Below are 27,854 nucleotides of genomic sequence, written 5' to 3' on the forward strand. Positions count from 1 at the left end.
TGTGTACCTATGCCAAAACTCCAAAGCGAGGTAGCTCAGTCCAGTTGCAGGAAGTACAGCTGATCTACTGAGTCAAGGGCTCCCTCTGCTGGTGGTTCAGAAGACTTCAGAGTACCTGAAACATCAAGAATGGCATTTATAGGGCATCTATGCACAAATTAACAACAATATTTTTAACAGGATGATCAAGATTTCTCCCAAAAATCTAGGGCAGATGTCGGAAAATAGGGATTGTCATGTAATGCACTGTATATGAGACTAGGAGGCAGTTCCTCAGGATAAAAGGGGTGTGATGTGATGGGTATGGATTTGAGAAAGTACAAAATGAAAGCCAGTGTGGCTAAAACATGAAACAATTGCCTAATTGGGGTAAATGTTTGATCCATTGTGGGCTTTCTATAGGCATCTGGTTAGCTACTTGAAAACAGAATGCTGCACAAGATAGGTCTCATCGAGCAGGAAACACCAATCAGACTCATATTTCCAAGCAAAGAAATACACAATACAGTCTTATGGCATCTATATTCAAAGGGAAATCCAGCAACTTAAAGGCCAGTTCTGGATAAATTGGTGGAAAGGGCTACTAAATTTTAAAATATCATGCATACAGAAGAACAAGTCTTGCTGAAGAGGAATCAGCATGGCTTCTGCAAAAGTAATTCCTATCTTAGGACCTCTAGAATTCTTTTAAAGTGTCAACATGCATGTGGATAGGGGTTTGTACCTGAAATTCCAAAAAGTTTTTGACAAGTGTATCATTCAAATTGGTTGTATCTGGCTGAAGTGAGTTATTTTACCATGTATGTTCACCAGATAAAGGGCCCTTCCAGAATTATTACCTTTTATGAAAGCTATTGTACAAGTTTGGTATGAAAGGAATGATTTCTGTGGTCTGTAAGGGTCCTTTGTCTCTGGTCTGTGATTCTGCCATTGTACTGGAAGAAACGTGGGAAGCTAACTTGGGGAAAACTATCCTTGAAGGATCATGGAAGACCATGTGACACAAAGCTCCACTGTGTGATGATGATGATGATGATGTTTCCGAGCACAATTCAAAGTGTTGGTGCTGACCTTTAAAGCCCTAAATGGCCTCAGTCCAGTATACCTGAAGGAGCGTCTCCACCTCCATCGTTCTGCCCAGACACTGAGGTCCAGCACCAAGTGCCTTCGAAGGGGTTCCCTCACTGCGAGAAGCCAAGTTACAGGGAACCAGGCAGAGGGCCTTCTCAGTAGTGGCACCCATCCTGTGGAACGCCCTCCCACCAAATGTCAAAGAGAAAAAAACCCACCAGACTTTTAGAAGACACCTGAAGGCAAGCCTGTTTAGGGAAGCTTTTAATGCTTGACAAACTATTGTATTTTAATCTTTTGTTGAAAGCTGCCCAGAGGGGCTGGGGAAACCCAGTCAGATGGGTGGGGTATAAATAAATCATCATCATCATCATCATTTTATTAAGGTTTTTTGTTAAAAAAAACATATCTTTTGACCCTCACCAAAGGCTAATGACAAACTTAGCCCTCCTCAGTTAATAGGTCAGATCAGTAACTGGTTAAAGAACAAGAAAATGTGTGGGAACAAATGGAAAGTTTTCACAAGGGAAGTATATAGCCAGCGAACTTGGGGGAGTTGAGCCACCCCACTGCTTAACTCCCAGATAATTTATTAACAGGTTTTTAAAAAGTGGGGGTTGGGTGTCGATCCTTGGCAGCCCTAGTTCTTACATCGAAAAGTTGTGGAATACCATTCATTCTCTTTAAGTCTGCAATTCCCTGTCATTGATCAGATGGCAAAACTAGAGTTTAGCAGCCAAGGAACAGCCAAGACATTACCAGCCAGGCCTGTGCAGAGCTTGTCTGAGGCCTGGGGCAAGAGTCCCAGGTCAGCTGGGAAGCATGAGATGTTCTTGCTATGACAGTGTAAGTCCAGCAGGCCCCTGGTGCCCACCCCCCCAGCTGTCTTAGCCCCCTGAGGGCCAGGGCAAGTGCACCCAGCTGCCCCTTCCCATCTGTAAGGGCCTGCAGACAGCCTTTATTAGGTGGCATATTAAATGCCAAAATCTCGTAAACAGAGAACAATACAGGAGCATAGTTCTCCACCCAGCTACAGCCAGGTATATCTATAACATTTAATCCTAAACAGATTAGTTACAGACCTAATAGGCGCAAAAGGTTTACCTGCTGAGCAGCAAGCAATCTGAGTTAGCCTCACATTACCTCTTAAGGATACCTTTGCTTTTAGAAAGACAGCTGCAGTAATGAACTGGCTTGTGTATTAAACAGACGACTGATCTGCATGGTCTCTGAGGAAAGTGAGAGAAAGGTGCAACAAGAGGATGGAAGACAGAGGCTTGTATGCCTTGCAGCCTGGCTTGTCCCCTCAGAGCTATCCACCTGCCCTCAGGATCCAGGCCAGTTGCCATTGTTGATGTTATCAGTTGTTAAGCCACTCAACTTCTTTTTGTGGAATTGAGCGAGGGGGTGCCAGCTCATCCCTTGCCTCAGGCAACAAATATATTGGGCTCGGCCATGTTTGCATGTGTGCAGAGAATTATGGAAATATACAAATATCTGTTAAAAATCAATTTCTTTATATATCAACAAAAAATGAAGACCGGTCATTACGAATAAACAGATGCTTTGAAGGCATTTCCCAAAGTTAACATCATGCATGGAATCACCTATGGATGTCAGCATTTTTGTCTGAAGTCCACAAATTGCTAAAGGTCTGCCTGAAAAGTCACAGAATGTTGTCCCCAAATTTCAGCTGAAGACAAGGAAACCTTGTTCTGAGCACTACAGAATCCACAGCACTGCCAGTTCGATAAGTCCTCTGTTCCGCGTAGCACTGTGGAAGGATTAGTGTGGATTTGTGTGATTATGTAAGCAGCTGGATCTTAAACCTTATCTATTTTTAAGGCCTCTCAGCATCTGAGTCATATTTGCATCATTTTACAGCAACCTCAAAAAGTGCAGGCACCAGGCATTAGCAACTTAACGGACACAATGACAAGATTCCTGTTACCTGCCAATACACTATGGTCACAGCCCTGCTGCAGGAATCTTGGATGGCAACAGTTAGAGTTGTTTTATAAAATCACCCCAGACACCACCCAAAATGGAGAAGACAAAAACTGTAATCAAAGGCCATTTGGTTGTGTCATAGTGTGAGACCTCAAGGCTTAGCATGGATCCTTTGTGGAAATACTACTTGAAAAACTATAGCAGTCATCTAGGAGATACATGGGGACACGGGTGGTGCTGTGGTCTAAACCATAGAGCCTAGGACTTGCCGATCAGAAGGTTGGTGGTTTGAATCCCCGTGACAGGGTGAGCTCCCATCGCTCAGTCCCTGCTCCTGCCAACCTAGCAGTTCAAAAGCACATCAAGTGCAAGTAGATAAGTAGGTACCACTCTGGCGGGAAGGTAAACGGCATTTCCGTGCACTGCTCTGGTTTCGCCAGAAGTGGCTTAGTCATGCTGGCCACGTGACCCGGAAAAACTGTCTGCGGACAAATGTCGGCTCCCTCGGCCAGTAAAGCGGGATAAGCGCCGCAACCCCAGAGTTGTCTGCGACTGGACTTAACAGTCAGGGGTCCCTTTACCTTTACCTAGGACATACCGGTACATGAGCTCATTTAAGCCCTGGACTGTGTTGCATCCACAGCTACCTTTTTGGGGGAAAGTTACCTTTTTGGGGGATAGCTTCTAGATCCTGAAGAACCTGAGGGCCACGCCAGCCTGGCATGTTGTGTTTTGTGAATGTATTCTGCATTATGTCATTGGTGCAATAATAGTGCATTAGTGGCAGATTTATACGGGATGATCCACACACCATCCTGCTTTGTTAGTTGTTCTGCAATGCTTCCCCAGCGTTAACATATTATTGATGTCTGGAGGGACACGCTCGAACAACAAAAGTAGGACACACACACACATAGAATCCTAGAATCATAGAACTGTAGAGTTGGAAGGGACCCTGAGGATCATCGAGTCCAACCCCCTGCAATGCAGGAATATGCAGCTGGTCCATGCAGAGCCCAGAACATTTGAGGTATGGAAAGGTTGCAGAATTTTAGCAGGAAGTTACAGGACATGCACCAAGTGGAAATGAAGCAGTATGCCCACCTTTTGGAGGTGCAGGCAGCATTGAAAATGTGTTTGTGGATAACTGCCCTGATACCAACATGAGCACAAATAAGCATAAATGCACAAGGTAAAGGATGTCTGGAGAAGTCCTGCACACCTGTTAGCTCAAATTTTGTCCTTTGGATCAGTTACCTGCTACTCAGTAGCAGGTAAGTTGTTTGTCCTCCAGGTCTAGCCCAGTGCCCCCTCAGTGCTCATAGCATGGCTGAAACAGGACTGCAGCAGACTGAGATACAAACTGTATGCTTTGTTTTGTTTCTTTCCTTGGGGGAAAGGTTGAGGGGCTGCCTTTTGCTTTTGTTTTCTGTTGTTTGCATACTCAGCATCGTTTTCTACAAGCTATTTTTTTCCAGGAGAAAAAAAGAACGAATTGCCTGTATGTTTTCCTCAACAGGGAGAATAGTAGTTTAGGGTGGGCAGTTCTGAGCAGACAAACGATAAGATGGGTAAGATTTAAGCAGCTCCTCCTACTCTTTTCCTAGTCTTAGACTGGCAGCCTTGGAAATTGCTTTCCACAGCTCATCGCCACCTGTAGTTCGAACCTTGGACAGCAGCTCTCGTAGAAAGCAAGTGGATTCCTAGGTAGATCTGTTCATGTCTGGGCTGGGCTGCTGCTGTAGTTACAGCTAAAACCCACCAGATGTCAGATACATCTCAACCATCTAAACATCTCAACAGTTGCTGACTGCTGACTGCTAGGAGCCACTGCGGATAATCTTAGGGACCACTCAATAAGGGCAAATTGTGCAAGGAAGGGGGCTTGCTTGCAATATCAGATACGACAGTCACATAATTTTGAAGCAGCTTTTTATATGTGAGGATTGTGAAGAGGGACAGGGTTTTAAAAAATCAAATCACCCCTTCTCTTAGGTAAAGGTAAAGGGACCCCTCACCCAGTGGCGTAGCGTGGGTTGTCAGCACCCGGGGCAAGGCAAGTAATTTGCGCCCCCTAACCCATGGATTCGCGCCCCAGATGTTGCGCCCGGTGCGGCCGGCCCCCCCTGCACCCCCCACACTACGCCACTGCACTCACCATTAGGTCCAGTCGTGACTGACTCTGGGGTTGCGGCGCTCATCTCACTTTATTGGCCAAGGGAGCCGGCATATAGCCATGTGGCCAGAATGACTAAGCCACTTCTGGCAAACCAGAGCAGCGCACAGAAACGCTGTTTACCTTCCAGCCAGAGAAGTACCTACGGAATTTATCTACTTGCACTTTGACGTGCTTTCGAACTGCTAGGTTGGCAGGAGCAGGGACTGAGCAATGGGAGCCCACCCCGTCACGGGGATTCGAACTGCCGACCTTCTGATCGGCAAATCCTAGGCTCTGTGGTTTAACCCACAGCTCCAGTTGAGGCTTATTCCAGCCTAAGTGGCATGAAATCTGAAACAGCAAGTGCTTTGTGTTTACCCATTTACTAACTGAAGGGATCTAAAAATACAGTAAGAACCACTTTTGTTAAATATTTTATAAATTTTGTATCAAGATGGCCATCAGGGTTTTTTTTAACGCACTTCTCAGAATGTTAAAACACTATAGTGCATATCCAAACAATATGTGGGAATCTGACCGATTAGCAGCAGTGACAAGGAAGCCTTACATTATGTACCCCTGCCTGGTCATTTTGGTCCTCCTGAGAGATATGTTTAGTAGTGCTGTGTGCCCATGAGGTTCTTTTTAAGTCCACTAAGCCCAGGATATTTATGGCACCTGGACTTTGGAATGTACTTCCAATGAAAATCAGGTTTGCACTTAGTGCTGACATTTTGGTTGTCTGCTTAAAACTCACCTGCTCACCAAGGCTTTCCAGCAGTGTTTGGTGTATTAAATTGATCTACAGCTTAGTGCTGTGTGTTTTCTTCTGTTTTGTTAACATATTTTTATTACTTTCATTATACTTTTTCTTAATGGGACTATTACTAGGAACTTCAGCGCAAGAAGCATGAAACTTATAGGGAGAATAGTTAGTTATTGAATTTGTATACAGCTTTATCTTTCAAGCAATCTCTGAGCTGTTAGCAATCCCTAGGGATGCCCTGGGATCTGGCTATCAATGATTAATGTTTAAGCTTTACTTGTCTTGAGGTTTGCTAATCCTTCAACACCTCAGTAATTCTTCCTAGTCCCTCCCAACTTCATGCAGAGGAAACCAAATCCAACAGGATTTTCTCTTCTTAACCCAGTCATGAAAGGCAAATGGATGGAAACAAGACTAGTACCATTTGTGTTTGTGCTGAGGGTGACTAGTGTTGGTGTAGCACTGACATCTGTTCTTTGTTAGGAGGAGCAAGCATATTTACACTTCTTCTAATGCATTGTGCTGCTCTGTGTACCTTCATTGACTTTCCAAACTCTGCTCCACCCACCTGAAGTCATGAAGATGTCAAGTCTCTGGGATGGTTCAGTCAGTAGAACATGAGACTCTTAATCTCAGGGTGGTGGGTTCAAGCTCCACGTTGGGCAAAAGACTTGTACTAGATGAGCCTCGTGGTCCCTTCCAAGCCTACAATTCAAAGATTCAAAGGTCACCATTCATGCCTCAAAAGTCTCATTCAAAGTGTAGGGCAAGATAGCACATTAACAGATGTCTTCAGAAGCCCCTCTCCCAAAGTGCTATTTTGTGTAGCACTTTGATCCGAGCTTCTGAAGAGCTGACAACCAGCTACGAAGAGGCTGTGCAGGCAACCAGCTGATTGGCAGTGCCTGTCAACACTTATTAAGCCAAGCCCTGCCCTTGCCTGTCCCATAGGTAAAGGTAAAGGAGTCCCTGACCATTAGGTCCAGTCGTGGCTGACTCTGGGGTTGCGGCGCTCATCTCGCTTTATTGGCCGAGGGAGGCTTCGGATCATGTGGCCAGCATGACTAAGCCGCTTCTGGTGAACCAGAGCAGTGCACGAAAATGCCATTTATCTTCCTGCCAGAGCAGTACCTATTTATCTACTTGCACTTTTGACGTGCTTTCAAACTGCTAGGTTGGCAGGAGCTGGGACCGAGCAATGGGAGCTCACCCCGTCACGGAGATTCGAACCACCGACCTTCTGATCGGCAAATCCTAGGCTCTGTGGTTTAACCCACAGTGCCACCCTCATCCCATACCTGACATCATATACAGCTCAGGGGCAGAACATTTGCTTTATGTGCAGAAGGTCCTAGGTTCCGATTTGTTTGCAGAGAGGTTAGATGGCAGCATTGCACCAAGCAATTGCCACTCCACTGTTTCAAATGCATATTTCCATCGCTTTCCTTATTGCAAAAAGTCTGATCTTTTTGCTGGGGAGGCCAGTTTGTTGCACAATTAGAACCGTGCAACCTGAATTTGCCGGGATGTGACTGAATCCCACCCAAAAATAGCAACACTTTGGAAGCACCTCACTATAAGGCAACTTGCTATGTTCATTCTGAAGCATCATTTGAAATAGACCTGAGCAACTGAAATCAAAAGTACTGGGTTTGAGGATCTCTGTGTGACTCATGGAAACACTGAGAGGCAGTCTCCTGAGATGCCAACTAGACCAATCTCTTTGGAAAATAGGTCAAAATGGTTAAGGAAAGCTAGACAAATAAAAGGAAAGGCTGGGTTGCATGGGCTCATTAGCATTTCAAAAGGTGCACACAAAGCAGGTTCTGCTCTCCAGCATGCTTACTCTGGCGAAAAGGTATTAAATGTAAAGCTCTTTTTAGATTTAGGATTGTGCTGCTTTTTGTTTGTGGTGTGTTTATGCTCTTAAATGCTTTGGGGATGGTACTTTTGCTTTAGCGCTGTAAGCTGCTCTGAGAATCTGCTTGAAGGGTAGAGCATAAACCCAGGAAGAGGTAAGATGGCATAATGAAGATCAGAAGGATCTAAGGGCAAAATTAAATCTTGCTTTTGTAATGGTCTAAGAACAGAAAACCTCTTTCGCTACTCATAATCCAAATCTCCACATACACAAACAAAACCTTCCCGGAGGTTAAAAGCACCTCTGACTTTCAGGATTGGAATTGACTTCAGCCTCGTCTGCAAACAATTCTGACCAGGCTCAGCCTTTTTAACAAACAAACAAACAAACAAACAAACAAACAAACAAACAAACAAAATAAATTCTTATTTGAGCATGGAAGTATTAACCACTGTACAAACATACAACTCATCTTACAGTTCAGATTGAATTTGTTTGTTCATAAGACATAACAAGATCACATAGATTTTCAGTGTACCAATATAATCAAAGCCATTAATTCATATCCCATAATCTCCCCCCCCCAAATAATAATCAAGCACACAGGTTTCTCCAGAGCTAATGCTAAAATCACCAATCCCAAGGCTATCCCAAGGCATCTTAAAAAGCAGAGACATCACCTTGCCAACAAAGGTCCGTACAGTGGTACCTCGGGTTAAGTACTTAATTCTTTCCAGAGGTCCGTTCTTAACCTGAAGCACCACTTTAGCTAATGGGGCCTCCTGCTGCCGCCACGCTGCCAGAGCACGATTTCTGTTCTTATCCTGAAGCAAAGTTCTTAACCCGAGGTACTATTTCTGGGTTAGCGGAGTCTGTAACCTGAAGCGTATGTAACCTGAAGCGTATGTAACCTGAGGTACCACTGTATAGTAAAACTGTGGTTTTCCCAGTAGTGATGTATGGAAGTGAGAGCTGGACCATAAAGAACGCTGATCACCGAAGAATTGATGCTTTTGAATTATGGTGCCGGAGAAGACTCTTGAGAGTCCCATGGACTGCAAGAAGATCAAACCTATCCATTCTGAAGGAAATCAGCCCTGAGTGCTCACCGGAAGGACAGATCCTGAAGCTGAGGCTTCAATACTTTGGCCACCTCATGAGAAGAGAAGACTCCCTGGAAAAGACCCTGATGTTGGGAAAGATGGAGGGCACAAGGAGAAGGGGACGACAGAGGACGAGATGGTTGGACAGTGTTCTTGAAGCTACCAGCATGAGTTTGACCAAACTGCGGGAGCCAGTGGAAGACAGTGTGCCATGGGGTCACGAAGAGTCAGACACGACTAAACGACTAAACAACAACAACAATACCACCCCCAATAATAATCAAGCACACAGGTCTCTCCAGAGCAAATGCTAAAATCACCAATCCCAAGGCTATCCACTGTGCACACCCACACCCCAAGAAGCAGAATAAGTTAGGAGAGAATAGAAACAAAATTTGGAAAAGTAGCTGCTGCTGGTGGTTGCTTCTTTCAACCCATCTCCCCTTATCTCTCTTTCTTAGTGACTCAGTTTCCAGGGAAGGCTCAGCTATCAAGAAGGGAGGGGAGATAAACAACAGGTTGAGAAAGATAGCCAGCAGCTCTTCCTTTAGTGGGTGTGTAAGTTGCGATCCCACGATCCAACCGAAGCCTCAGCAGATAAAGGTGGCATGTAGAAGAAGAAGAAGAAGAAGAGTTTGGATTTGATATCCCGCCTTTCACTCCCCTTCAGGAGTCTCAAAGCGGCTAACATTCTCCTTCCCCTTCCTCCCCCACAACACTCTGTGAGGTGAGTGGGCCTGAGAGACTTCAGAGAAGTGTGACTATCCCAAGGTCACCCAGCAGCTGCATGTGGAGGAGCGGAGACGCAAACCCGGTTCCCCAGATTGCGAGTCTACTGGTCTTAACCACTACACCACACTGGCTCTCATGAGATAGGATTGCATTCATATAGCAAGTATAGCCCACTTCTGGGTAACCTAGATAGATTGTTGAATTGCATCCAGGATGGTGGTAACAACTGGCATTCTGACAAAGATTTTTTTTAATAAAAAAAATGGGCCACTGGGCAGCTGCACAGTAAGTGGGTATGAACTTTTAAAGCTTGGCTGCATCTTCATCAGTGATTGTAACTAATGAAGCCTCTGGGGACTCAAATTCTTGGAGAGCCAGGTTGCATGTGTTCCTATTGGATGAGTCTTAACTTTAGGCTTCAAATCCATTAACTGCTATTGAGTGAGGACAAGAGTGTCTGTCCTCACAGCCTGTTCGATCCTTGGTTCTCCTGCATCGCTCAGGTATTTGTCTAAGTGTACCTCACCCTTTGGCCAAAGTAGGAGGACAAAAAGGCAAGGAAGGCTGAACACCTCAGCCTTCAATTAATTGACTTGAAAATTGTATCTAAAAGTCAAGAACCAGTGTAGCGAACACAGTGTTGGGCACAGATTGGGGTAATCTGGATTCAAATCCCCCCCCAGTTAATCTTGAAAATGATCATTCACCCTTTCTCAGGCTTGCCTATCTTACAAGGTCTGTTGGGAGAATAAAGTAGGATGACTTCATGAACATTGCCCTGAGCTACTTGCAGGAAGAGCAAGGTACACATTAGGTATGAGTAAACTCAGTTTAGCCCCGGGTTCCCCCTTTCTAAAAATCAAACTAGTTTTAGTTGCTGTTGCAGCATTCCCACAGAGCACTCCCACAGAGCTCCTTTGTCTTCTTTCCTAGATTTGTCACAAGGGAGATTCCATCCAGTCTGGGATCACACAATGGATCAAACCATGCACACAAAGCTTTGAAGCCCATCAGATTTGGTTATGTGCTAATATCCCTGAATTCAGGCAACTGAGGGTAAAAAACACAGACGAAATTGCACAAAAACTGCAGATGAAGTTTTGGTATGGTACCATAAAATGATACCATATATTATAGGAATAGAAGATCAAAAACATGTTTTATGTGCTGTTATTGCTATAATGTATCATATTTCTCCCCCATCAAGTTGATCTGTTATATCATATATGAATTGGGGTGTATTTCTGCAAGGAGTGCTAAAATAATATATATTATAACAATTATAATAATACAATCATATTCCCAGCACTGCTGAAAATGTTAGCAAATTGAAAATAGTTTTGTTTTTGTCTCCACTTTGCAGTTCCTTTGAAATTCAAGTCACCCGAATTCTTGAGTTTGGACATGACAGTGTCCACCACAAGCAAGGAGATTTGTGTAACTGGAAATATTGAGTGTGTTCTCCTTTTCCAACCCCGATTTAGAGGTTAGGCCTCATGGGGGCTCCTTACTGCAACTAATACCAGGTATTCTTGCCTTAAAAGTTAAAAAATTAAATTGGGGAGGGGGGGAACAGATTCCTCACTAACTAGAAATGACTCATAAGAAAGTGGCATGTATGATCAACAAACCATTTTTCTGCAGCTGGACTCTCCCAGGCTGCCTTCACAACTGCAATCATGACTGGAATGGAACCCAAACCAAACAAATTTCCATGTATTACTGGAAATGTTTAAAAAATAATACAGAGGCAGGAGGAACAGCTGGGAGGAAGTATTTGCTTTTGGAATCTGAGTTTTGACCCACACGTCTCCTGGGAGGAATAGCTCAGCAGTCTTTGAGGGTGCATTTGTGGGTCACGTAAGTTTAAGAGAAGGAGATGTGGCAGCTGACCATATGGCAAGGACAACATTTGAATACTAAACCTTTTTCTTCACACATGCCAACTTACCCCAAACGCAGGTAGAATTGATATGGTGGAAAAATGAAAGATGCCAGCTAACTGTGAAGATAATGGATGTTTTTTGTGGATTACTATGGGTTAAACAACAGAGCCTAGGACTTGCCGGTCAGAAGGTCGGCGGTTCGAATCCCCGCAACGGGGTGAGCTCCCGCTGCTCAGTCCCTGCTCCTGCCAGCCAACCTAGCAGTTTGAAAGCTCGTCAAAGTGCAAGTAGATAAATAGGTACCACTCCAGCAGGAAGGTAAACGACGTTTCCGTGCGCTGCTCTGGTTCGCCACAAGCAGCTTCGTCATGCTGGCCACATGACCCGGAAGCTATACGCCGGCTTCCTCGGCCAATAAAGAGAGATGAGCACCGCAACCCCAGAGTCGGTCATAACTGAACCTAATGGTCAGAGGTCCCTTTACCTTTATGGCACACTGCCATGATCATCGACTGGCACAAAATCACAGAATGGAACATGATGAGTTTTTAGGAAAGGCTGCATTCCAATACTATTTCTGCTTGTATGAAGGTCTTGTTAGAATGGGGGCGATCAGATGGCTAAGAAAGCATGGCTGTAATAAGGAGGTGGGCTGTAGAATACACAGGGGTTCTTCCTGACATGCTTCCACTGAAAGATGGGGGGAAAGGCAATGCCTGTATTTATTGTAATTTTGTATAAATTGTGCAACTACCGAATCCCTGTTTTGGAAGATTGAGAAAATCCCAATACTTGTCTGCCCCCTTGGCAGCTGCCTCACTGCATTCCTAAACATCAAGAGAATGGGTTGGAGGTAGGGAAACTGCTGGTGCAATGAAGGTGAATACACTCCATCTAGGACATCCAAGACCTGTTTTTATGGCTTCCACATGCTGGCAATTCCACACACCAGTTGTACAGGGCAAGAGCCACCCAACACCTAGAATCACCCTCACCACACAAAAAGTCTCAATGACAATGCTGCTTGTTTGTAGTAGTGGCCACCACTGTAGCAACTCTCTATTTGATGTGTTGAACAACACTTGTGTGTTTAACAGCCACATGTAGCTTCCGCGGTGTTGGAAGTGCTTCCAGTAGTTTCCACGTGGTGGCCAAAAGACCTACACCTGGAAATGAAACACATCAGGGTGCACACTTTATTTTCCCTATGGTTTTCCCCATAATTATAATTATATATAAAATTATAATTATAATTTTATTTATATCCTATAGCTTGGAAGTCGAACGCCTTGCCAGTCAAACGTTTTGGCTCCTGAACATCGCAAACCTGGAGGTGATTGTTCCGGTTTGTGAACGTTCTTTGGAACCCAAACATCCATCACTGCTTCTGTGCCTTCCAATTGGTTGCAGGAGCTTCCTGCAGCCAATCGGAAGCCATGCCTTGGTTCCTAAATGTTTTGGAAGTTGAACGGACTTCTGGAATGGATTCCATTCGACTTCCGAGCTACCACTGTACAACAAAACATCAAACATTAAAAAACAGAATATCCTATCCCAGTAAGAACTGCAAATATGGGAATCATAGAATTGTAGAGTTGAAACAGACCACAAGCGTCATCTAGTCCAACCCCCTGCAATGCAGGAATATTTTCCCCAGTGTGGGCCTTGAACCCACAAACCTGTGATGAAGAGTCTTATGGTCTACCAACTGAGATGTGGGCAAAGACCATCACCTCAGAGTTTGCCCCAGCTGAACACCCCACCCCACACTCCTAAAAACAAGACAATTGGCCACCATATGCCCTGTGAGGATAATATCAGGAGAGAAAGGAGAGCAGGCAAATAATACATCAGAAGAATTGGATGGCATAGTTGCTGTATTTCTTACTGAAGATGTGATTACTTTGGGTTAAGTTTCCTTTATGAGCGGCATTCAAGTATGAAAAACAACATTTTTTTCATACTTGAGAGACATTCATCTCTGAAATAAGCCGACTCCTTGCCAGTGTCTGTTGAGCTCTGGCAGCAGCAGACCAGGTGTATGTGATAATCCTGACCTGCAATCATGGGATATCTTATAAAAGTGGCGGTGTAAATAATTGCTGTGCCCATGCTGAATCAAGTGGCTTTAATTCTTCAACAGCCTTTTCCCACAGTTCAGTCACTTCTTCTCTGCCTGCATGATCTCAATGCATTCTCAGTCATATTCCAGGAATGTGGCATGCAGCATGATGCATGAACCAAGAGCAGGACGGATAAAAGGTGTGGGGCAGCAATAGAAGCTGGCAGCACGCCTAGAAATCAGGCCCTTGAAGTGGCTGGATCAACACGGTCAACTTCTCAGCCTGATAAACTCTGGTTTTTCAGCTGCTTTCTTTGTTTTTGACGATCAGTTTCAATGCATATTGTTGTTCATTGTATGATCTGCTGGGTTGCTATTATTTTAGTGTTCTGCACTCCATCTTGATGTCTGTACTGATGAAGGGCAGGATAGAAATATTTCTAATTTAATTAATGTGATTTATAGATGATAGATAGATAGATGATAGATAGATAGATAGATAGATAGATAGAAAGATAGATAGAAAGATAGATAGATGATAGATAGATAGGTAGATAGATATAGATGTAGATAGATAGATATAGATAGAAGTGCTTTTCTTCTAGAAAAAGCGTGTCGGTATTCACCCCAAAGTTGTTACAGTAAGAGCCATACTTTTAAGCAGTGCTTTTCTTCTACGAAAAAGAAGGTGCCAGTACTGTGTACCCTTGAGTACCCCAGAAAACAAGCACCAGATAGAAAGATAAATAGAAAGGAATTGCCAGGCTGATGTTATTGTCCCTCATTTCCTAATAGGAAACTGTTGGGGCAGTCTTATCTGGTAGGTGCCTTGGGTAAAGTTGCATTAACTTAATCCTATGTAATTGTGTCCCCTTAAGTTAGTGGTGGCCAAACTTGGTCCTCCAGCTGTTTTGGGACTACAATTCCCATCATCCCTGGCCACTGGTCCTGTTAGCTAGGGATGATGGGAGTTGTAGTCCAAAAACAGCTGGAGGGCCAAGTCTGGCCACTACTGCCTTAAGTTCTATGAAAGAAAGACTGCTGTCAGCAAGAGTCTTAGAGAAGCAGCAAAACCTATATGCTCATAAGGAGCAGAGACCACTGTCCTTCCTCAGTCACACTGGTATCCCTGAATGCTTCTCCTCTCATTCCTAAGGAAATAAGCAAAGTGCTACATTAGGAAACATAGCTGAGGTAGGAGCTAATTCTGCCCTTATCCTTCCAGCTGAGGCTCCCTCGGATGTCTATGCAATAGGTGGATCCTTTGTTTTTAGGAAAGTGTATGGTTGTCATGACCCTCAGAGTCCAGCAGTGAGAACACTGACTTGGAGGCTACAGTGCTACCAGCTAAGGAGCCAAACAGGGTTTCTGGTTCTGGGCCTAATGCTGGTGATGAGGTGACCACTGAATGTGAGGTTGGCGGACAGAATTTCACTGAACCATATGCCATTACTACAGCAGCAGGCTCCATAAAACTGGAGCCACATGGTCACCTCCTCATGAGCTTGAGAAACCGACTGTTTCCCCACAGTATCTCGGCAGACCAATGGTGCAAGGACTTCTCCAGCCAGAAGGCCATGGAGCACGGAAGAACTGCCCATCTTCAGATCTGATCCTTTCAAGATCCTTTAGTTCTTCACAAGGGGACAGAGCCTATAAGGGATGGAGCAGAGGCAGGGCTCAAATGGGTTCAGTTCACTCCCAACCCTTGTTGGAGAAAGTTTCTCACAAGGAGCTCTCCATGGTGCTGTAGCAACTAACCTGCCTCTGAACTCCTCCATGGGACCAAAAGAGGATACAGTGGTACCTTGGATTATGTAGGTAACATAATTTCGGGTTGCGAACGCAGCAAACCCGGAAGTGTATACTTCCAGGTTTCGCTGTGCACGCATGTGCAGAAGCGCTCTATCACGCCGTGCGTGTGCGCAGAAGCGGCGCCTCTGGATAAGGACTTTTCGGAGTAAGTACTGACCTCTGGGACGAATTAAGTTTGTATCCAGAGGGTCCACTGTGTTGGCGAGATTGGAAACTTCCACTGCAAAATATTAGCCAAATAACATAATTTGGGCGTGCTGGCTTGGGGAATAAGCAGCACAAGATCTGATTGGTCTCCCAGTTCACTGTCACTTTTAGTTCTTGCCAATTTAAACGCTGTTGCTGAGGGTGGGAGTGGCTAAAGATTTTCAGATCCAGTGCAGCAAAATTACTAAGGCATTCTTTCCTGAAATCCTGACAGAACTTTGATTTAGCTTCCCCCGATAACCGCCTATAGGATCAGAATGCAAATGGCAAAAAAACCCCACTATTAGTCTGTTGTATGAGGTGGATTATACTCATCATGACATATAATATAATAAGCAACACTCTGGACAAGTATAGGCAACAGCCTTGTCTGGCACAGTCACAGCAATAAAAACCACAGTTGGAAGATCAATCTGATTTGGCCTGCTTTCCATAGGGAGTGTTCTATAAGCAGGTCTTAACGGCACATTTTCTTTTCAAACATGTGACCAATTAATAAGGGGAATTAACCACCCCAGGTAAATAAGACAATGTGTGCCAGCCAGCTGAATTTGCTTCTGCCTCCAGGGTTAGGTACAACACTTGGTTCTTTAAAAATAGATGGAAACCACCCACGCCCTAACTCATGATCACCTGGGACATTGCAGGGCCTTTTTGCTCTGCAAGAGACTGGGGGTAAATTATTTCCTTGAAAATGTTGTTTTTTGAAAAGCAGTACAGTGGTACCTCGGGTTACATACGCTTCAGGTTACAGACTCTGCTAACCCAGAAATAGTATCTCGGGTTAAGAACTTTGCTTCAGGATGAGAACAGAAATCGTGTTCTGGCGGTGTGGCGGCAGTGGGAGACCCCATTAGCTAAAGTGGTGCTTCAGATTAAGAACAGTTTCAGGTTAAGAACGGACCTCCAGAACAAATTAAGTACATAACCAGAGGTACCACTGTATATAGATTAATTAAGCTACATGAATTAAACCATCTGAATGAACCATGCCTAAAATTCATGGGTGGGGTTGCAAACCTTTGGAGCAGGGGTAGGAAAATCTTGGATTTCCAGATCTTGTTGAATTCCAACTTCAACCCCAACCAACATGCCCAGGAATGTCAGCGAGATGGAGTCCAGAAACATCTGGAAGGCCACAAGTTCCACACCCCTGCTGTAGAGAATACCAAATAAGCTAAACATTACAAATAATCCTATCAATCAGGAGAGCTGGACTCATAACCATAGACTTTAAGTTAGCAGATGAATAAAAAGTATGCCATTTTGCAAAGAAGAACCAAGAGCATAGATTTGGGTGAGACATCAGATGGGGTACCATGATTATCAGGTAGAAAACAAGTCCAGGAAAAGGAAAGTCTAGATTACATATTCAAGGTAGGCAAATGCAAAGGAAGAGGCCAAACTTCTTTAAAAACAGACTTGGGTGAAGCCATCTCTGGTTTTGATGGAACGCTTGGGTGCAGACTGAGCTGGCATGCTAATAATACACTTTTCGTAATTCAAGCACATTTCCCAAACCTTTGCAAGTCCTGATTTGATGATAACAGTTATAGTGTACTATGCCAAAGCTTTGAATGAGTTTCAATATGTCAGAGAAACCACACACAATATTGCTATCGGAGCCATGAGAATGGACAAACAGGTAACAGATAGACTGGAAGAGATGGATTTGAGGAGGCATGCTGTAGTTTCCTTGCCATTATTCAATGGTTTAGATTCTTAAATGGGGAATGGACAAACAGATGGTAAAAAGAGGGGTAAATGAGGCTTTTATTTTGAAGTAAACTAGTATGTCCTAGCTACAGAATGCACTGGGAAAATGTATCTGTACTGAATCATCCCCTACGTGTATTTGACTAAACTGTCACATCTACTTTCTCATATTACAGGGTTTTCCTTAAAATTTTCACTCTGAACCAGAACCTTGCAATTATGAAGACGCCAGGGACGTATGCTTTGTACGTATGTATGAGTCACTTGTTCTCATGGGACGAAGAAGTACCTTCTTGACATGGTGGGAATCATACCATCATTGTCCGATGAGTGTGACTTGTGACAACATAAGCTCTGATCTTGCACGACATTTTCAGCATGTTTACATTCTCAATCACGCTATCACTTTTCTACCATAAACAAAGAAAAACTCCTTCTTTCTGACCATCCATAGCTCTATCTACTGGAATCCAAAAACTGTATAATAAAGTCTTAACAAGTGGAACATTTTGTACAAATATCCAACTGTATGTCAGTGATACAACTGTTAGTAATCCACAACTAAACTGAAAACAACTTCATTCTTTGGTTAACCTTGAATCTAAGCCAGAATTCTGGTGGTTGGGCTTAATTTTAGGTCTAAATCTTCAAACGTCCACTAGGATGTCACAGACTGAACTCTCATCCTAAAGAGAGAAGGGCAATACCACCAAGACATAATAAAGGATGTAGGACCACCTAATGAATGTGTGGTGCCAGCCTACATACCTTGTCACCCACCAAGCCAAACATAGCCCAACAGGTGACAAATAAGCTCCATGGTTTTTCAATCCTAACAGGCAACAAAAGCAAGATACTTATTGATACTCTTCTCGGCCTCTATGTATACCTACAACTGATTTGGTAGGTCATACACACAAACACAAATGTGTTCACATCAATTCACATAGTGCTTTGATGTCTTGCAGACCGCAGAGGAATTTGGTTAGGTCACTGGTTATAAGATTAATGCTACAAATTTTATTTTTATTACAGAAAAGAATAAAAGTTTATTGAATGTGTTACCAATTTCCATGTCAAGTATAATTCCATTTTCAGTATAATACTTATACTCCCCCCTCCCTTAAAATTCTAATGCACAGCTATACAGCTACACATTTTGGGACATTGATGTCAAAGCAGAATGAGAAGACTGCACCCATTTTTGCTCTCTGGGTAGAATGCTTTCTAACAAAATGATAGCAAATATTTATTGTAGAGTCTCCTGTTTTCAGATTTAGAGAGGAGGAACTCTGAAGGGGTGGTAAACAATGATTAATCCTTCTTTTCAAAGCAGTTTTAATGTACTTTGCAAAACAATCAAAGAAGGGAGCCTTGCACCTGCATTTTCATGCGCAAGCTGCCTGAATGGGATTAACAGATGAGTACTATGATCGAGCATCAGGTTCTTTACATAAGATGGAAGCAACCTAACGACATATGGATCCTATACGTCTGGATTTGAAAACTGTAATTTGCTTTATATGGAGCTGCATTTAAAGAGCCTTTGGAAACTTCTCTTGGTCCAGAATGTGGTAGCAAGGGTGTGTTGACTAGCGTTCCTCTTTGGCAGGGGTCCTCAAACTACGGTCCATGCACCAGATCCGGCCCACCATGGTCCTGAACCCAGCCTGCCCGCAAGGCCCAAGGCTTGGAAGCAGCCGGGTGGGAAGAGCCCTGAGGTAAAAGCGCATGTGTGTAACAAAGCCCTGGTAACGCGGTTGCTACCGCCGCGGCTGCTTGATAACGGAATGCTGCCCTTTTAAGCCGCCAGAGGGCAGGATGGTGGCAAAGGAACCCCTTGCCTTACCCTCCTATGCCCCCCTCCCCTCTCTGTGCTCAACGGAGCAACGCCTCGCTGGCCAGTTGCCTCCTTAACCTTCGCGCAGGTCCCATGCGGCAGCCTTGGCAACCTTAAAAGTTAGGGAAACACCAAAAACACAGGCAACATCGGCAGATAGAATTAGCAAGAAGAGAAGTCTGAATCACAACAGTTCATTGTACAAGGGAATCTCCATGTAAATAGTGGTGGGTTAATCCGTAAAATAAAGCTCTCCACCCAAACTTCCCCAAGTTTGAAAATAAACTTCAGTGCAGAGAAAGCCATATGCATGAGGAACAACAACATCAAAAATAACCCAGAAGAAATGAAGTATAAAGGTGAGGTATAGGTAACTTATAGTATTACTGATAACGCCTGTTGTGTGTCTGTTCTGGTTATTATTTTGAAACAAGGTGTTTTTTAAAAAAAATACATGAAAAAGAGCATGTTTCTGGCACCTCTTTAGTCCGACTCCCAACAGTGTCTGAGGGACAGTGAACTGGCCCCCTGTTTAAAAAGTTTGAGGACCCCTGCTCTTTGGGATCATTTAAAACCTTTTTACAATAGCTGAACTGGACCAGGAGACCTAAAGGGATATATTTTCCCACCCCACTCCCTCTCCCTTCCCTCTTCCCTCTCCATCCCATGGCAGCTGAAATATGACAGCCTAAGAAATTTGGGGGGTGGGGGGTGGGTCTTGCCTACACTATGGACCTCCTTGCCTCAAAAGATCTGTTTAGTCCCCTTATTCCAGGAGGTTTGAGGATTTTTAAGGAAGACCTCTTTTTAAGCTGTTTTACCTGCTGTAACTTGTCTGCTTTTTTCTTGTTAAACTGTTTTGTTGTATCATGGCATTATGTTTTTATGATTTGTTTTGTATACTGTTGGATTATTCTTAGTGGCTCTGATTTTGTAAATGCAAGCAGAAGAGTGGGATATACCGGTAACTGCTATTAAGTATATAAAATTGTGGAGGTTTTTAAGCAGAGGCTTGCTGGCCATCTGTCATGGATGCTTTAGTTGAGTTTCCTGCATTGCAAGGGACGGACCAGATGACCATCAGGGTCCCTTCCAACTGTTGTGAACGTGCGTAAGTGGGAGGACGCCTGTATTAGGAGAAATTTGCACCAAAAATGCTGATGAATTTTAATGAGCACAGTAAAAAAACAACAACGTAGATATGGAAATGTTAGAGAACTGGAACTAAAATTGAACAGATTCACCCAGCTGATAAAGTCAGGGCCAGCACCAACCTTTGCATCTGATGGATTCTCTGCCACTGATGACTTCTCACGGTGATGCCACTTCCAGGTCAAGATAAATCAAGATGGCAGACCGAAACATGACTTTGGCATGACTTCACCCAGTCTTTGGCATGATGAGTCTAAATTCACAGATTACATGATCCATTAAAAAAACACAGTATTTTTTGGTCTCAAAAAAATCCTGGGCAGTGTCAAGCACTCCCCGCTAGTTGTATATACTAAAAAATGGGGGAGCATCCCATTTCCCCTTTTGTCCTAATAAACCCTTTATATATATACAATCTGTCTTGCACCTTGAGGACCTATTCCACTTATATCTGCAAAACACTTCCTGCTTTGCAAACCAAAGTGCCTAGGGGAGCAACTGCACAACTAGGAACACCCCAGGTTCCTTAATATCTTGTCTAATGCAGGACTGGGACACGGGTGGCACTGTGGGTTAAACCACAGAGCCTAGGACTTGCAGATCAGAAGGTTGGCAGTTCGAATCCCCGCGACAGGGTGAGCTCCCATTGCTCGGTCCCTGCTCCTGCCAACTTAGCAGTTCGAAAGCACTTCAAAGTGCAAGTAGATAAATAGGTACCACTCCGGTGGGAATGTAAACGGCGTTTCTGTGTGCTGCTCTGGTTCACCAGAAGCGGCTTAGTCATGCTGGCCACATGACCTGAAAGCTGTACGCTGGCTCCCTCGGCCAGTAAAGCGAGATGAGCGCCGCAACCCCAGAGTTGGTCACGACTGGACCTAATGGTCAGGGGTCCCTTTACCTTTTAATGCAGGACTAATCCTACCACTATACAGAAGGAGGCAGCTTCTTCAAGCAGTGGATACTTGGGGAGCAGAGAGCAAAGGTGAGGTGTTTGAGGATCACCAGTGCTGAATACTCAAGCACCAATCTGCTTCAAATGGGTGACGGGGGGCAGCATCATACTGTATTTTGCCTCAGACTTCAAACTGTCATGGGTTGCAAGACCACTTGAGAACTCAAAAGCTTGTTAGTTGGGGCTAATAAGCATACTGTCCTAGTATGGATTTTGGAATTTCTCTGCCACTTTTTCCCTCCACAGGATGTTGCTGCATTTTTTTGTAGCATCTTTCAGAGCAAGTTTGCCTTCCACTGATTGCTTCCCATGGCTCTACCTTTTAGAGTGAGTTATTATGACATCTGGACCATCTGGCTCTGATTTCTATGACTCACTGGATTTTGGATTATTTTCATAGTCTGACAATTTGGAGGTCTAGCTGTGAGTGGTTAGGGTGTGAATGGGCATGTTTCAACATCTGCATTCCCCTTGTTTTTCCAGTTCTGTAGCTTCCCTTCTCCTCTCCAGCTTGCTCCTCTTACTATTTTTGCAGGTTGCAACTGGGAGTTTCCTTGGTTCAGAACTGCACACTTTTGGCACAAGTCAGTCATAAATCATTTTCAACCACTCCCTTCTGGCAAGGGCGGTTTCCCACTAGCACTGCCGCTGGGAATCCAACAGATTTAGCTACATTATTCTTCATATTGAACTGATTTTAATCTTGCCTTGCTACAGATTTTCCACAAATGTAAACAAGAAGCATAGTTTAGCCCACAGCTTAAAACAGCATTTATGCATACATGGCATGAAGTGCAAAGGCTGAGCATTCAGAGACTTAGGCTCCCCTATTCAAAACTGGGCCATGAAAACAACTCTCTAGGAAATGGAAATGATCCTTCAAAAATACTAACATTCATTCAGTTTCTCTAGGAGTCTCAAATCTTTGAAAGCCTCTTGTTGAGATGCCAAACTTTTCAGAAGAAGGGTCACCCCTCTTCCAGCAAAGAATATTGCATAGATGCTGCTATCCAAGTTTATATTGCACCTGCCACTCTGGCAACTGGGATGCCCTCAACAAGCACGACACTAGGCTGTTCAGCTGTCCTGAGCTTGTGCACTTACAAACACACATAGTATAATATAAGTATAATACACCTGAATCAATTTTAGGAGGATATTTTGGAATGCTACCCCCATTTGAAACCCCAGACTCATGCATTTATGTTGAGATTTGCTAAAGCAAACAGACAGGAAAAGCAAGCTTTGTGAGAACTGATCTCATTCCCAAGAATCATTACTATGCCAAGACATTGCAAAAGATAATGCAGTCCTCAGTGGCTTTGCAAAGGGGTACAAAATGACCCGAGAAAGGATGCAAAGCTTGTAACAAAATAAAAAAATTCCTTCCAGTAGCACCTTAAAGACCAACTAAGTTAGTTCTAGGTATGAGCTTTCGTGTACATGCACACTTCTTCAGATACACAGTGTGTATCTGAAGAAGTGTATTCTTCAGTGTGTATCTGAAGAAGTGTGCATGCACACGAAAGCTCATACCTAGAACTAACTTAGTTGGTCTTTAAGGTGCTACTGGAAGGAATTTTTTTATTTTGTTTTGACTATGGCAGACCAACACGGCTACCTATCTGTAAGCTTGTAACAGTTGGCTATGGATGATTCCCAGTGATGAATGGGATACTTGCCAAAGCCCCTTGCCAGACAGCCATCAGCAAAGCTCATTTTCTGCCCTGGGAAGAAGCAACAATGGGAAGGTGCAGTGAAAGTAGCACCCTTCACACCCTGCCCCAAAGGATGAATCTCCAGTGTGCCTCAGAGAGTCAGCTAGTGCACAGAGGGCATAGCTGCACACCCAAGGAGGAGGAGAAAAACTAGGTCAGTTATGAATCATTGGAGATCAGTTGAGTTGACTCATTGCGGTGTCTGCTGATTATATGTGCTACTTTGGTGACTCTGGTTCCTTGCTAAGCTCTGCTGAGCAATCGTAAAGCCATGAAGAAGCATGCTCCTTGCATTTTGTGCTATTAGAAGCTGCCTTAACTTTATTGATGGGGCACCCTGTTTCTGTTTAAATTGTGTACATTTGCAAAACAAAAAAGGATGGGAACAAACATTTGCAAATTTTAAAAGCAGAGCATACTATTTAAGGGAAAGACAGAGGAGGGATTGAGCAGGAGGGGGCAGGGATCCCTCAGCTGGGAGGGGAGGCTTTGTACTGCCTATTGGAGCAGCCCTGATCTCAACTCCTACTTGCGTGCAAGCAGGAGGGGACAGGAATCCCATCAGAGCAGCCCCAATCCCACTCCTACTTGCATGCAAGCAGGAGGGGGCTGCAGTCCCTCAGCTGCAGTCCAGAATATTTCAGTTTCACCCTTCGCATTAGTGCAGGCATATTTGTTTTTCCAATTGAGATGAATACATTGTGAAATCTCAGGTAATGCCAGTTGGTCTAAATCAGGTATAAATATATTTGGACACAACAAGTATACTTGGTGTTATGTTCCTGTTCATATGTTGTGAACTTAAAAGTTGACAGACAACCTTTATTACTGTGTAATATTACACCTGTGTAATTATTACTCCTGCCAACCTAGCAGTTCGAAAGCACGTCAAAGTGCAAGTAGATAAATAGGTACCGCTCCGGCAGGAAGGTAAATGGCGTTTCCATGCGCTGCTCTGGTTTGCCAGAAGGGGCTTAGTCATGCTGGCCACATGACCCAGAAGCTGTACGCCGGCTCCCTTGGCCAATAAAGCGAAATGAGCGCTGCAACCCCAGAGTCGGCCACGACTGGACCTAATGGTCAGGGGTCCCTTTACCTTTAATGTACTTTACAATGTTCCTGACATATATTTCAGCTTTCTGGATTTATTTGTATAAAATCGTTGCATAAAATTTGCATTTAATTTTAATGATCTTAAGAATGTCAGGCAAAATGGTCGGGCCTCCTGCATGTTCACTTCATCAAATCATGCCTCAGCTCTCATGCTGTCTGTTGCTGCTGCTGCATGTTGTATTCTCCATCATCTGGGGCAATAGATTGACAAAGGCTGCTTTAGAGTCTCAGGAGTTGAAGCAGCCCAGGAAAGGAGATGCTAATAACAATGGAGAGTTTGTTTCTTTGAAGTTTGACCACAGTCATTGTTCCCTTCTGTCTCCTCAACACCTAAGTGTAAATGTAAGTTAAACCCAGCAATTTCTCTGAGGGATCAATCCTAAAAACAGCTCAACAACTTTGGGGCAAAATCCTAAAAAAAGCTCAACATAATCAAATCTGGCCCAAATTTGAAAAAAGTTTGACACCACTGCCCTAAGCACTCCATGTAAGGACAGAGGAGAAGGAGTGGGAAGAGGGTGGAGTTTTTCGGCTGACATCTCTAGTGGTAAACTAGGCAGTAAGTTTTCCAGGGTTCTCTTTTTTACTTCCAATCACAGTGCCAGTCTTCCTGTCACAAGGAAGGAGGAACTGCCTCTTGTCAAATGAGCACAACAACCCCTCCCCAGTGAACTGTTCTTTAGTCACCAGAAACCCTGCATCAATACATTTTGAAACGTTCAGGTTCCCTGTTTAAGGGGAACTGTACCATATATGCTGCTTTTATACAAATCTCTCACCAAACCACGGGGAACCCCTTTTTAGATTTCCCCTCATCAACTTTAAAGCTGTCCTGCATCTAACACAATATCCCATACCTATCCTGAAATTTGACACGCTTTTTATTACTTAGGGGCATCTCAATGGCAGAATGTTCTCATACAAATTATGTACAAAACAATATGGGCGGTGGGGGGGGGGTAAGTGATTTTTTTTTTTTTAAAAAAAAGGTGCATTTTAGAAGATTTCCAGAGTGATCCTAACCGTGTCTGCTCAGAAGTAACTCTTACTGAATTCCATGGGGCTTACTCTCAGGAAAGTGGGGTTAGGCTCACAGCCTTAGATTTTGCCTTTTGGTTGAAATCCTAAGCATGACTTATTTGGAGAAAGGTCTAGCTGAAATCAGTGAGATATACCCTGAGTAAACATTTCGAGAATTGCAGTTTTAATGTGAAATACAGTGACATTTCTATTTGGGGAGATTCTAATGGTTAAGAGACAGGTTTTATTTTATTTTCTTTGTCCAGCGTTTGTGCAACCATTGTTTTGCTTCTGGTCATCCTCAAGAGAAAAGGAGGACAAGAACAATGGGCACATGCAATTCATAACACTGATTTGGTCCCATGTTGCTTGTTGGTGAGTCTTCAGCCTGATGTGCCTTTGTATCCTGAAAATCATTGTAACATCTACAAAAGTTTCCAGTCTTTGCTGTTCTTTGTCTCTTGTAAGCAGATACTTCAGCTGAGCCAATTAATGTTTAAAATATTTCATGTCTAGATTAGCACAATGCGTTCCTTCAAGACTCTGATTTCTTTTTACTGTGTTACAAACTAACGCATCAAAAACAGAAGCACTAGTCCTGAAATACAGCCTTGAACTTCTCGGCTATTATCTTCTCCCCACTGTGGGAAGTTGGGAACTGATTATTTATGCCTGCATTTCCTCTCCTATGACTGTTATCTGCTTCCTGCTCTAATCCACAGAAATACGTTTCTGCTTATGTGACTACTTATAAAACTTAGTCTTCTTAAAGAAATGCCTTTGGTGTGAAGATCTTGCTTTGTCAGCAGCAGCTGAAGAATTTACCTGTTAAGCTGAAGATCTTAACATTTGCTTTTATGTTTCTCCTCATAGATGCCAGGCTAAAGACCTATATGTCAGACTGAACAGGGACCCATGACAACTAGAGTTTATGCTGAATTTTGAGGCAGAAACTGCTGTCAAGAATACCAGGCCCCTCAGCCTCACTTGTGAACCACCCTGAGACCTCTGAGTATAGGGCGGTATATAAACTCAATTAATAATAATAATAATAATAATAATAATAATAATAATAATATACCCAAGTTTAGGTATCTTTGCTTCCTTAACTTTCCAGTGCCACCAATTCACCCAGAGTGCTTTGAAAAAGCCTCCTAGCACACAGCCTTGAGACAGGATGAATTTTAAACTAATATTATTGGTTTATTAAAGGGATGTTATAAGAGACTACTGATACTCGGGGCTTTTTCCCCCAGCCAGAGCTCACTGGAGCTCCAGCTCCTCTTTTTCTAGAAAAATAGCCCTGCTAAATTGGGTACTGACTGACAGTTTCTGAAAACTCAAGAGACCATGTTCCTAACACCAGATCTCCAACTCTTCAAGTGGCTTTTTACCTCAGGCCAATTTTCCTGGAACTCCACCTCAGGCAATAACTCCCCAACCCAGTCCACTTATTGGGGATAATTTGCCTCTGTACCCCAAAACTCTACTTCTGGTTTCTTGGACATTTTAGCCCATTTGTATAACCTTCCTCTGGTAAGAGGATAGCCTCTCATTGCTACCTCAGCCACCAACTCCCCTTTCTCTGATCTTCCCCAGACAAGTATTATTATTATTCCTTAATAAATGTCTATACGGCCCTTCATCCGAGGATTACAGGGCAGTTTTAAAATATAAAAACACAAAAATACATAAGACAGATAAAACACTGGGCATTCTGAATAACACACTGGCCATTAATATATATATAGGCCTCAGTTTTCCCCCTGGTTTTATTCCTCACACTTTCCTCATTAAGCCCTTTATTCCCACCAACTTTCAGCAAGAATTACTGCGACAAAGGCTTACAACACCATAACAGAACAAGGCCTCGGACTCTGTAACGGAAGTCGCAGAACATTTTATCCCTTCAGGCACAAATATAAACAGGTTTTATATCTAATTTCTCCACAGCCGCCCCAAGGGAGGATGTGCATTTAAAAGTTGGACAAGTTGAGTGTGGCTTTCCTCATCCTTCTAAGAGCTCCATGAAGGAAAGGTGGGGTATTAATGTAAGAATAAATAATAAAATGCCTAAGTCAACTCTGCTGGCTTATACAGGACATGCCCACTTGTCGCTCCAAGTCAAAAACTCTGGAAATGTTTTGTGTTGGTTATGGTTTCTAAAGAATGTCACAACTAGTTCTTCAGCACAAGCAGTTCTCATGCAGAGGGGGCATTTCATACCACATTTAGAAACAACTAAGAGAGGAAGTAACAAATTCCCTCTGCGTCTTTTTTAGATTATTTCCCTTTAGGAAGGTCAACAAGGATGCAGATCTTTACATTTCTTGCTGACATATCCAAAACTTTCACAGAATCATGTTGGGTCAAGTAAACAATCTCTTTTTTCCTTTTTCGGTCATGCGATAGGAGGCCATTTCTTTCTAAGAAGAAGGAAACTTCCTTCTTTTCCCCCTAGTATTGGAAGACTTACCATGTTGGACTAGGGTTCACGAAGTGCACATCCTCTGCTCTCATCTGAGCTCTCAGACTCCCTGAAGGCTCTTTTCCTGGAAAACAAAGGGCACTTCCACACTGACATTATTATGGGACTGGGATTCAATCACATATCGGCCCATGTAGGATGCACAGTTATGGATGAATGGGATTAACAATTGCTGGATGCATTGTTGTATCATTTTCCTGCAAAAATAAAATAAAATTGAGTGATTGCTCATTTCAACATACAG

General features: G+C 43.5%; 2 long non-coding RNA genes across 2 annotated transcripts; one reads left to right on the forward strand and one right to left on the reverse strand.

Moving 5' to 3' along the window:
* LOC309343184 lies at positions 1–27,854 on the reverse strand. The gene is made up of 3 exons (XR_014157162.1): positions 27,599–27,854; positions 6,514–6,650; positions 1–115 (listed from the first exon to the last, which is right to left on the reverse strand). It is a non-coding gene; the product is annotated as an uncharacterized lncRNA (long non-coding RNA).
* LOC309343199 lies at positions 9,498–10,734 on the forward strand. Its single transcript, XR_014157176.1, has 3 exons — positions 9,498–9,636; positions 10,359–10,455; positions 10,575–10,734. It is a non-coding gene; the product is annotated as an uncharacterized lncRNA (long non-coding RNA).

The sequence above is a fragment of the Podarcis erhardii genome (assembly GCF_964252035.2).
Source record: "Podarcis erhardii genome assembly, chromosome: 5".
In the NCBI taxonomy this organism is placed as follows: domain Eukaryota; kingdom Metazoa; phylum Chordata; class Lepidosauria; order Squamata; family Lacertidae; genus Podarcis; species Podarcis erhardii.